The sequence below is a fragment of the Scophthalmus maximus genome, chromosome 7 (genome assembly GCF_022379125.1).
Source record: "Scophthalmus maximus strain ysfricsl-2021 chromosome 7, ASM2237912v1, whole genome shotgun sequence".
NCBI classification, from domain to species: Eukaryota; Metazoa; Chordata; class Actinopteri; order Pleuronectiformes; family Scophthalmidae; genus Scophthalmus; species Scophthalmus maximus.
The window spans coordinates 15,133,418-15,145,847 of record NC_061521.1 but is presented as its reverse complement, the minus strand read 5'-3'; positions in this window follow the sequence as shown (position 1 = coordinate 15,145,847).

The window sequence follows — 12,430 nt, the reverse complement described above, 5'->3', positions numbered from 1 at the left end:
CACACCTTAGAAGCGGTTGCAGGAGTCAACAATTTATTAAAGGAAATATGGAAGTAACACAGCTCAATATATGCTCAATATATTTTTCTTTTGGCCCAGATAAAATCTATAAACAGAGAACATAGACCAAAAGATCATCCCATGTCTGGATTTTGAAGGGGAAAAAAAGTATTTTGACTTTGTGACTGGCACCTCTATTATCCTACTTCTTAGTGAATAGAAAGAAAAGAATTAGCCTGCGACAATGCAAGGTCAAGTCACATTTAACCCTCAACATTTAGCTTTTCCCACTGTCACATCTGCATCATCAAATGAATGTCAAGCTACAACACATTTTTGTCCTCCTGAGAGGGTAAACCTTTGTGACACACGGCAGGGAGGATCCAACAAGTCTCTTCTCATTTAACTCAAAATGAATGATATGGGGCCAAAAGTCTCAGCCAATAATCTTATTTCATGGAGGATACTGCCCTTTCCCCCTTTTTGTGCCTGTGAAGTTGATTTGAAGTCACGGTTAGGCCTTTTGATATGAGGCTGGGTCAGACTAATTTGCCACCTGGTGAGGAGGGCGAAGTCGGGAGGTACATTTTTTAATTGTCAGGTCACTTGATGCGGGGACAGAAGATCCTTTGGGCACGTTGTCTGTCTTTGTGTGAAGGACCAGCCGTCGGAAATCCCCCACTTCATTAAGCGAGAGGGAAGATTAATTGACCAGTTCACTAACTGGCAGCCCGAAGACTAGATCAACTTAGCAAGGGAACTCACCAATTAAGACCGAACTACAGCACCTCCTCTTATACCAAGAGTAATCCCTTTTTATTATCATTAGTCTCTGTAGTCCTGTGAGGAAGATCAAGGCTAAGCTGCCCTTTGTCAGAGGCACAAAATAGACTGTGGGGTGTGACAGCATGATTTAATGTTAGTGATAGCATTAGGTTGCTCCAAGTGTTGCAGAGCTGGCGTCAACTCAATAAGGCTGCAATAAACATGCACTTGCATGAGCTAATCAATTTAATTAACAACAATGTAATGGCCACAGTTGAAAATGTCAGTGCAGTGGGTTGTAAGTTTTTCCCGTGAGATTTCATTTTTTTTTTTTTCAACAACTATTCTCAGTTAATTTAAACAAACAGGAGACCAGCTCCTGGGACTAGAGGAGCTGGATTATACTCTACACCATTCCAGGTCACAGTAAATGTGAACCCATTACAAATATAACAACTGGGTGTGTATAAACTGAAAATTGCAATTCTGAAGCCCAGGCCAATTTCCTCCATAAACTGCTGCACTGATGTGACATTTTGGCTAAGATTAATCTTAAAATAGTGTAATCTTTATTTTCTTTCCCTTTAAGCTTTTAAAGCTTCTTATTAATCTTTTTCTTGAATTTCCAATTTTTATCAAGGGATACAGTAACATCATTCAAAACACACATTGACACGTGCCTTTTTTTAAATTTAAGTATTTGCCATATTTATAATACAAGGCATATCAGGCCAAATGTGCTGTTTATATTCTTCGGCAAAAAGGTTTTCAAGCCAATGTGTATTATGGTAAAACTAACTGGGGGGGATGGATAATGTCATGACCACAGAGGTGTCAGAGATCTGGTGCCAACACCTGTCGGTTCCCAGGAAGCTTGCATCTCCAATAACCATACTAACTATGACATAAAGCATATAACACAGCCATACATGTACACATAGCTGAATACACACACAAACACGCAAACACGCAAACACGCAAGCACGCAAGCACACACACACACACACACACACACACACACACACACACACACACACACACACACACACACACACACACACACACACACACACACACACACACACACACACACACACACACACACACACACACACACACACACACACACACACACACACACACACACAGGCTGTCTTTTTTTGCACATACAAATGCTTTCAGGGGGAACAGAGTGCTGAAAACATGTCATCATCACTCTCTTCAGGAGGCCATTATGGATAGGAAGCTAATATACTCAACAAATATTCCAGCATCTTTTTCACCAAGGGCTGAATATCCCTTGTGGGTGATCGGTAAAATTGGTTGACATTTCCCTGGCTGCAATTAACCTTCGATTTGACTCCCAGTTTTTCCTGTCTTCTTTTATTGTCTTCTTGAAACGGTGGCAAAGGGGTAGCACAGTTGGAAACAGGAGCATTGTTTCCTGATGTTGACCATTTCCTCTTTTGGCCTAATTGTTCTCTTTCCCTGTGGATGACGACCAAATGGAGAGATGATGTACTTCATCAGTAGGTCATGGCATTCTCTACAGAAAATTAATACAGTGCTGCTCTTTATCGTGTTGTATAAAATACCTTTTGAAATGAAGGACGAGTGCCATTTTGTTTTGTCCCACATACAAAATATCGTCAGTGATCATTTAGTCCTCTGGTTGACAACCCATTCTTGTTTTTTCATCCTTTGAATATTCAAATCCTGTGTTATCTCTCGGTAGATCACTAGGAATTTTATTTCATCTTAAGCTGTACATACAAATCAGTAACTTGTGTTCTTATGGATTACAGCAATTCCAATCGTGTACTTTGCTCGATAGCTTCAATCCCCCACGTTTTACAGTGGTTCATTCAGAGGTCACCGACTGCTTGTGTTATGTCCTCAAATAAAAAAAAACAATCTGACTCGTTTACACACTCCCTTCATATTGTACACCTCCTCCCCAGTCATGAATTGTTGTTTTTATCTTCTCAAATGCATTACAGTTCCTTCTGGTGTTCAGTTTCCTAGACAACAGTAAGAAAAAAGGAGTCCACGGGTTCAGAGGATTATTACTTAATAACTACCAGCGGTTCCCCTACATGCAATCACTAGCGGCACTGCGCCACTACTGGATTTTGACCAGAATTATTTATTAACTTTTAACGAGAGGAGATTGGGCTCTAATTTTTTTCTACTGAAAAGGAAACAAGAAGCGATAAGAGTACTGTTAAATATCGGATCGATAAGAGTACCGGCTCACAACTTTTTACACCCTGCTGCTACATCTCGATCCTAGGTGAAACACTGACTACCATTAATAGATATTTGAGTCAACAGTGTTGGAATTAATAAAAATGAAAAACAAAATTTTAGCTGAATGTCAACAGAATTTAACACTGCTGCTTTAGCCACGAGGATATAAAGCTGCCTCACAAGTCATGTGTGAAGGCACCTTCCCAATACTTAGCTTTACTTCTGCCAAATCTACAAACATTCAAAACAAAGAAATGTGCATGCATAGATGATCACCCAGAGATGGGTATCTCTCTTTTGGCAACTCAATATATTTCTGATTCAATGGTCATTCAATATGATTGGCTACTGTTTGTAGTGCAAATGTTAGCATTGCTCACTTCACACTGACCACTGCTACAGTAAATTTACCATCAGGGATTACGTCACCTTGTCCAAATAGCTTGTCATGTCTTTAGCACTTGCACATTTCACAGACTGTAAACACACTATAGAATCTGACATGTCTTATAGTGTAGTGGGTTATTTGGGGGGTGGGGGGTGGGGAGGTTCAGGGAAGTAGGTATGCTGGCTAGGTAACAGAACAGGGGCACACAGGCAAATACAAACTGCTGGTTTCCTCCCCATTTATTTTTCAATTGTATTTAGAAGAGTTTAAAGAACTGTCTAAAGACTAAACAAATTAAATGTGACCACAGGGGGAAAAAACACAAAAAATAGAATGTATATTTGAAATAGCTTAGAATTTCTCTATATGGCAATGATAAACTTGATACTGTTACAGCCCTAGTTACGGTGTGGTGGGATGCCAGGCTGTGCTGCCCAGAGGGCAGTCATTACTGTTCCAGCTACTTGCACTGGTGACCAGCAGGCTGCCAGCTCATAAACCAAGAGAAATGGATGCTACAAAAAGACGACGAAAAAACAGTTTACACGGTAGAGGTTTCTATAATGTTGTACTATGTATGTGATATTGCATATAGTCAGGCAAGCGCAACATATAGACTGAATGTTACCAGGCTTCAGATTTAACCATTTAAGTTCTGTATCATCCCTTCATTATTTGTCGACAAGCATTTTGCCATAACAACAATTCTCAACCCCGGCTATGGCAAACAACCCCAGAGAATTAACAAAGGCCATTTCATTTCATATATTAACCGGCATCAGTCATTTTCACTAAATTTAAAAAAATACTAAAAAAAAAAACGTGGTTTTGGTAGAAAAAAATATTGTAGGTCTAACTCATCATCAGGTGGAAGATTTTATGTCTGGTTTTATTTTCCTTTATTTTTTGTATCACTGTCTTTCTTACTCTCGGGACTATATCACATCCATGGCAGTATTTTTACAGGTTCTATCCACTGTATAAAGTAGGGTGCATGAAGTGTATGAAGAGCACAGTCTTCTATAAAATAATCAATATTTCAATGCATCTCATTCTCCCCATCGTCAGCGTCGATTTAATGGCAGGAAGGCTGAGGTCATGTGGCAATTCAGCTAAGACATGAAGCCACTGTGCCGTGCCTGAACACGACTGACATACATTATTGAAATCCAGTGGCCATAAGGAAGCAAAGGCAGTGACGCTCTTGACTGCAGTTTGAACTCACACTGAGGATACCAAGCATTATGAGACAGTCCCTTCTCAGAAGGAGAGTATTTTTTTTTCCCAACATAGGCCATTTCATGAAGCCTATAAACTCAGTGTTTCCTGAGCCCATACATATTGGAGGTGTAATGATAATACCTACAGGAATGATTTAAATATTCTACAATTAAAAGTCCACCTAGTTTAAAAAATAATTGAACATTAGTCTTGCTTAGCCAAAAACACAAATTCTTACTTTAGTCAAAGGCTTCGGACATTCCAAATGATTTTCAACCACGAGTTGTAAAATCATTTCTTTGATCTTATTCAATATACAGAAAAATATGCTACAGGGGATAAACCTCACTCTGAACAATTCTAATTCTCTTGGGCAATGCTGGGCCCAGAATTCAGCAATGTTGCACCAGCAGACGTTCGTCGAATGTGTGATTGCATGATACAAAATGTTTCATTTTCTGAGTGTAGATTGCTAGCTCAAGGGTTGTTGCTCTAGATGACTCTGGATTGTCCGAGCATCATCACAACAAATTGATGTTTCATATATTATCAAGCCAAGTCGGGCTCAAATGATATGCCCAAAGTAATTATGTTTACATTCCTTCCCTCCCTAGTAATCAGAGCAACAATGGGCATTTAGCCTTACCTAGATACCCAATACAAAGTGGCCACAGTGCCAGAAATAGGACAAATGAGTGTGGTGGTGCCAAGGCCATTTATATAGTCGCGCAAAGATTAGGGGTAGTAAATGACAAAACTGCAGAGCAAACTGAGAAGCTGGTATATCAAGTGCCTTGATTAGTCTTATTACTGGGCAAGTAATACAACTGAACATTTACCAAACTGGTTAACTTGGGTTTACAAGCATTTCTACTGTAGTTGGTAACCCACATGCCTGGCTTAGCGCACTATTCCTTGGCTGAGGTAACAAGCTCAGTTGATTTCAGTACACTCATTGGTTATTTTGTGTGCGGTGGGTCTTTCACAAGGCTTGCGCAAGACTTTCAGGTGTACTTCAAACTAGTACAAAGTTTAGCACAATGAACTAATGACATTTGTCAAAACTTCATAATCAGGTTTGTGACACTAAATCCAGAAGGGGGTTTTATTCAACACCCAAAACTTGACCATTACCTCACCTGTTCTTGAAATCTAGAAACATGCTACATGTTTTTCTGATCTATAAAAGTGACAGACTTTACCACTAATAAGAAACGAAGCCATGTCAAACAACTCATCATCAGGCCCCCGTCCAAAAGAAATGTATACAAGGTCACAAAGGCTTGTGCCCTTGTTTAACAGAGGTACAGGCTACATAAATGCAGATGGCATCATGATCCAGTACCATGCTCCAAATGTCCTAGCCCTGGTACACAGCTAGGGCGAGGTTATACAGAGCCTCCGATCTCAGAGGGCTGGAGTGCTGGTTCAACGTCAATCACAGTAATGTTAGCTGACACACTGGTGAGGGTGGTGACAGGGCAAGGTTATGTGTCACCATACGCTCATGGCCTGGGTGAAGACCAGGACTGCCAGAGCTCTGTCTCGCGTGAGGGCTCACCCTTAGGGTTTGGGATCCAAATTAATATACCCCACTACAGTTATGCTGCACCTATCAGCAAAATGCCCCCGTTGGTCCCCTGGCTGAAGGCCATAGCAGCCTGAAATACACCATCATCGACACGCAATAATAATATGTAAGGATGCCTGTTTTTTTTAGCCACCATGTTTGCCCTCAATTGAAGCCTTGCTAATGATCATTCTTTTTTCATTTATTTAATCAATCGTTTGGTCTATAAAACATCAGAAAATATTGAAAATGTCCAATGTAAGTTCCCACATCCCAGCTGAGGTTTTGACATTGCATATTTTTTCTCCAAATAATTTCGCCAGATAGTCACTTCACAATAATAAAGACAGAAATGCTGGCAGATAAAGCTGTGTTTAAGCCTATTATGAAACCTCTGGATAAGGGGCGTGACATTTCCAAAACATGTCCAAAGTCCAAAAACACAAAAGAGTGAGCTAGCTGGACAATCAGAGCTAACTGGGTTCTTTGTGAGGCGAGTAGGAGACAAATAATGCATATTTTTGACATTACAGTATTTTCTTTTTATTCAAAAATTTTAATTATAAACCTATATATGATCAAAATATGGTCATTAAAATCCTGTAACCATCAAACTTTGGCATTTTTGCAAAATCAACTTTCATTGCAGCTTTAATTACTGAACATTAAGTTCATGACAGCTTCTAAAAACTAACTGGGCAAATGCACATTTGTCAAAATCTACATTTCATACATTAATTCTGTCGTTATCTGTATCCAAAATTCTAATTTGAGATTATATATTACATGTTGTTAACTCTATGAAGAACTACAAGAACAACTAACTTAAATACAGCACTGCTGTCGACCCAGTTAAACCTGTCACCAGTCGTATGATGTTGAGTTATTTTACAACCTGCGATCTAAGTATGCAGTGAGGATGTGTTGGTTTCAGTGTTCCCCTACTGGTGATATATTGGTGAATTCGGCCCCTGTGAGTTGTGAATCACATTCACCTAGGCTGTTGACATTTAATCAATAAAGATCAGAACTGTTGCCATGACCCTGAGACAAGTATTCAATTTGGCTTTCCTGTACCAACTAGTGCAGGACCCCCCGCGGATCTCCAAGACAAACATCCAGTCACCTGCGGTTTATCTCAACATCCAACCAGTAGATGAAAACAAAAATCTTATGCTCTATTTTTTGCAAGACAAATAATCAAATGTCTCTTACAGTGTATGGCAATAGGGTTTAATCAGGCCTGTGTCAACACTTCAGGAACAACGGAAAGGATTACAAATGTTGACATGAAAGATTGACCCTTGTTACACATGTAGATTTAGAATTCACTTGCCTTCAATACCACCTCTAAAGGGAGGGAAAAAAACATGATTCCCTGTACGGATTGTAAATATGATTAAAATTTGTGTTCTCTGAACTGGCCTCAGCCTTCATTTCGGGGAGAATTATTAGGAATATTTAAAATATTTTTCCTAATGATGCATTTTTGTAACTGTTTGTACTGATTCATAAAACGGCAGTTAAAACATGACAAAGAAATAGTGAATTAAGTGTGATAATAAACTGTACATTTGATGCCTGCTGTTGTACATACATAACACCAAATATTTAATTGTATTCATTGTTTTCGAACAGTCTAACAGTTCTTAAGATTCAGCAATATTTGTAAAGGGAAAGTGTGATAAAAGTGATCACATTAAAACACAAGAGTTTTGTTTAACATGAAATGGTAAACACTATATTCTGTAATGTGGCCATACAGCAATGAGTTCATAGATGAGGAATACATGAATCTTTCACCTCAATAAATATTTAATCTTTGTTCTGAATCATTTAAACCAAAGCCCTTTCTGTTGTTCTACGGGCAACATGTGCATGCAGTGTACACAGTTTTATCCCCACTTCCACCCGCCCTCTCTCTCTCTCTCCCTCTCTTTCCTCTCCGTCTCTCCCTCTCTCTCTGTCAGTTGGACAAGCTGCTCACTGGCCCTTAAATATGCCGCATTATGCCGCTCTGTTGATCACCGTTCAGCGTTACACCCAGAATCTGAATGCAATGTAAATGATATGATTCCCTCTAAGGCAACATTAACTTTACTATCATTCAGCTGTTTCAAGAGCAAAGGTTGACTCCATGAGACAATGAAGTCAACAGTTTCACTTTTCACTTTAACTCAAATCGCTGCTGCGTTGGCAGATACAAACATACACACACCGACGAAAAACAATCCCTGAGCAATTTTGGTTTGAAGGGAAAAGGAATAAGCACATTTGAGATCATCGACTATGATACTGTTAATCTAGAGATTGGTGATTGGTTTATAGTCTTTATCAGTCCATGTGAGTGATGCTATCTAGTTAAAGGAGTCAACTGGAGGTCATCTATGGTTTCTGGCTGAGTGCATATGCATATGTAGAGAGAAACACTAGAATATGCATGACCGCCATTAACTCTTTGTTCAACCAGCCTTGCTTGTAGCCTAGCCCTGCATCAAATGTGCTTAAGAATATTTCATAGAAGGCAAGACTGCAACTGAACATAAGAAATATCTTTGACAAATTAACTGTTCAAGCCACGACCCAAAAAGAACACCATTTCTTCGGTCAAAGGGTTTGCCTACTACAGGGGAAATCATTGTGTATCAATCAACACAATACCACTATGTGCTAATATCTCCATTAATTAGGCAATAGCTCACGACAGGCCGTGGTATACGCTCATTATACGACAGTTAAGATGCAAAACAGGTCATTTATATCAAGTTTTACATCATGTTGGGATAAACAAACGCCCAACAGTTTGGGAAAAAACTATTTAAACAAGACATCTGGTCACGCTCAAGCATTGCACTCAGTCTCCAACCTTTCACTCCCGGTTTGTGTCACGTTCCACATCCCTGTGTCCAGCTCCGACAACTAAAGCAGCATGAAAAGGTGACACTGAAGAAGTGCTTTCTTTAATGTTTGTAGTCTGGTTACAGCACAATTCAATTAGCCACGTGAAAAAGCGTTCCACCACTTAACCGATGTCACTGTGTGTGTGATAACAATACAACTTACCCCATCACATCTGTGTTTTTGCCTCAAGTGCTCTCTCTCTCTCTTCCTTCATGGGAAACTCTGTTGCCTGTTTTGACAACAAGTTTGTCACACTCCGAGGTCTGTTTTGACAACTTTAACATTTTCTCTTTGTATTTCGTAAGAATTACCAAAACAGATACACTTGCAGTGACTAGACAAATCACAAGCAATTGGCACATTAGATAACATTACACTTAAGTCTAAATTCTCACCTGTTCAGTCTTCTGTCCCTGTTTGGCTTGGACTCTCTTGGATTCCCCCTTTTCTTCTCTCTTCCGTCTGATACTGCATCTGTATCAATATTAATTTCACACACTTCCATCAGCATAATCTTTGTATCATTTATTTATAATAAGGTAAACTTTGTCCAAATAAAAAATTACACTGTGGCATGTTTCTGGCACGGCACTTTCCCTCTCAAGAGCTGTACTAGTTGCAGATTGACTAGCACACTACAATGCGAAAAATAATCTTCACAGTAGCAAGAGACTAACTAACGCAGCTCCCAAATAGTTCTTTGACAACAACCTTGCACATTGTAGAGGTTTGCTCTGAAGTCTTTCCCTCTGTAAGTTCAGGCTGGTAGAAAGCAAACTAATTCCACAACATAGTCAAAGACAAAAAAGTATGTAGCATACAAACAGAATTGAATGGTTCTTAAGCCAGCCAGTGTGTGAGACATGTAATATGTGGACAGGGAGGCTAGTTAGGAAACAATGGCCCACTGATTGCCTACGTGAGACTAGGATCGTAGCCAATCCAGATATCTTTTTATGGATCAGTTTTAGTCCCTGATTCATTCCAAGACTTTGTTCGCATTCAGTACATCAGCCGTCAAAAATGGCAAGCTGTGCTCCATTACGACGCAAAAAGAACAAACAAACAAACGGCATTGTGAGTTTGTATCTTGCCATAACACCAAGTTATACTGTAAGACACTGCAATATGCATTCCAATGATTACAGGGAATCGTCGCGAGTGACATGCTCTTTTAAGTGGAGCTATTGAGCTGAAAAGAGTTGAACGCCAACACTAATTTTAATGTAGGCCTGCTAGTGGCAAAATCTAATAAAGACAAATCTAGTATTGAAACTGATATAGAAACAGATATTCATTCAACTCAAATGAGTCTGTGTTAGTAAATAAGGATTAACATTATTCATTAAAGAATAAATGTTGATGAGTTTAAATAACAAGGTGGCCTGGCATTGTTGAAGGTGATACACCTGCGTGGTTTAATACAATACACCTGTGCACCCAGGCAACAAAACAAAAGTTTTACTCTTTCTTTTTCACAATAGATGAACAATGAGGAAGTGAAAAGTGTCTTGTAACATAATATTTAGCTAACCAGTGACTAACTTTAGCTTTCAGCTAAATGTTATTGAGTCGAGTTTGGCTAGCTCCCTCCACCAAGGTCTAATTTAACCGACAGTTGTGAAGTTATAAACAAACGCCATTTCTCTGGCCTCTAATTAAGTTTACACCTTTAACATATATTGTTTGTGGGTCCCTCTTTAACGCTGTATATCATTATTTGCTTACCATGTGTGCTGGTTGCGCACCACAGCCTGCGTGGTTCCAACTGAGCAAACAAATGTTTGAGGAGACACCGGAAGTAGCTGGTCCGTGTCTATCAATCACTGTGTCGAGCCCCACTGATGACATTAACGTCAATGTGCTGGTAATTTCAATAAAGGTTCAATGTTTATTATTAACCCAGAGTCAAATTCACTGTAAAATAAGGTTGTACATCTCGTGGAGCGGATCAGCGGCTGCTAATTCAAACGAATGCGGGCCGTTTAGGGATTGACCAATCAGGTGTGACGTTGGTCACGCTGCGGCGCACGCGCAGCAGACGCACAGACAGGGATCGTCGTCACAGTCGAGGAGGCCCGAGGAAGCGCTTTTAATAAAAGATGCACATAACTTTTAGTAACCTGTGTTCTGTTTGTAGTTTATGACGGCTTAACGCGACACATGTAACTGTAAGTCATTTGTAATTCACTGTCAGTTATGGAAAAAAACGGTGATTGTCTTTGCTGTAGTTAATTTAGTAATATTTATTGTGGGTTGTCATTTATCCTTGTATTATAATTATTATATTTTTTTATTTACATAACTTTTACCCCATGTACCATTGACATGTTGATTGTATCAGACCTGAGGTCATGCCTAAAATATATTTTTTATTTATATTTATTAAGGCTTTATATGATGTTGAATAAATGTTTATTTTTAAAAAAATGGGATGCCTTAAAAAGTTTTTAAAAAATCATCAGCATGCGAAATACTTATTTGTAAGCTAAATTTTTAATCACTTGAACTAACGAATTTTTAATCTATTTCAGTCTGTTGGTTCATGCTTTTTGACAAAATTAAGTTTAAGATCACTGTGTAAGAGCAAAAAAGTTATTTTAAGTCAATAGTCCCTCCAATCTTGTATAAAAATGGGTCTTTTTTTTCATGATCTGGACATTAGAGAGAAATATTAAACTTTCTCTTGAAATAAACTTATGGATATTGCGAGGGGCATTGCTTTGATCAAAGTTCTTCACACAGTGAAAACTGCTGACAGTGGTTTCAGCTCATCCTGCGGCTTGGTGCTGTAATTGACCTGATTTTTTTTTTCTCTCCTTTCTTTAGAGAATATATGCTGTGTGGCTCATACCTTTCTTCCTGCACACCATCAGCTTGTGGGACCGATTTCAGGCTATCTTTAAATATCTTTGCTTGGTCAAATATGGTGTGATGGAAGAACTTCTGCTTTAGTTCTGTGCTGGCGTTCACCAGGTTAATATTGTTGTGATTGTGTTTTCATGAATTGCTAAACAGATAATTAGATATCTGTTTACAGTAGCGCAATAAATAACAAAGTAGGATGAAAGTAATGTTTTGCCCCATATCAAAAATAAATGTCTGCATCAGTTTCCTCTGATCAGCAGCAACGATGACAACAGATGTGAAAGATCAATAGCTCCATCTAGTGGTCAGAAAAAAACACCATCACTAGCCTGACCTTAAACCTCTTTGGTTCTCTCCCTGTGTCAGTCACAGTCACCCGCGGGACTGGAAGCCGCCGCCGCCGCAGCAGCAGCTGCACAGAGGCAGGATGTTTTCACAGCCAAGTGTCGTACCGGGGTGGGACTGCG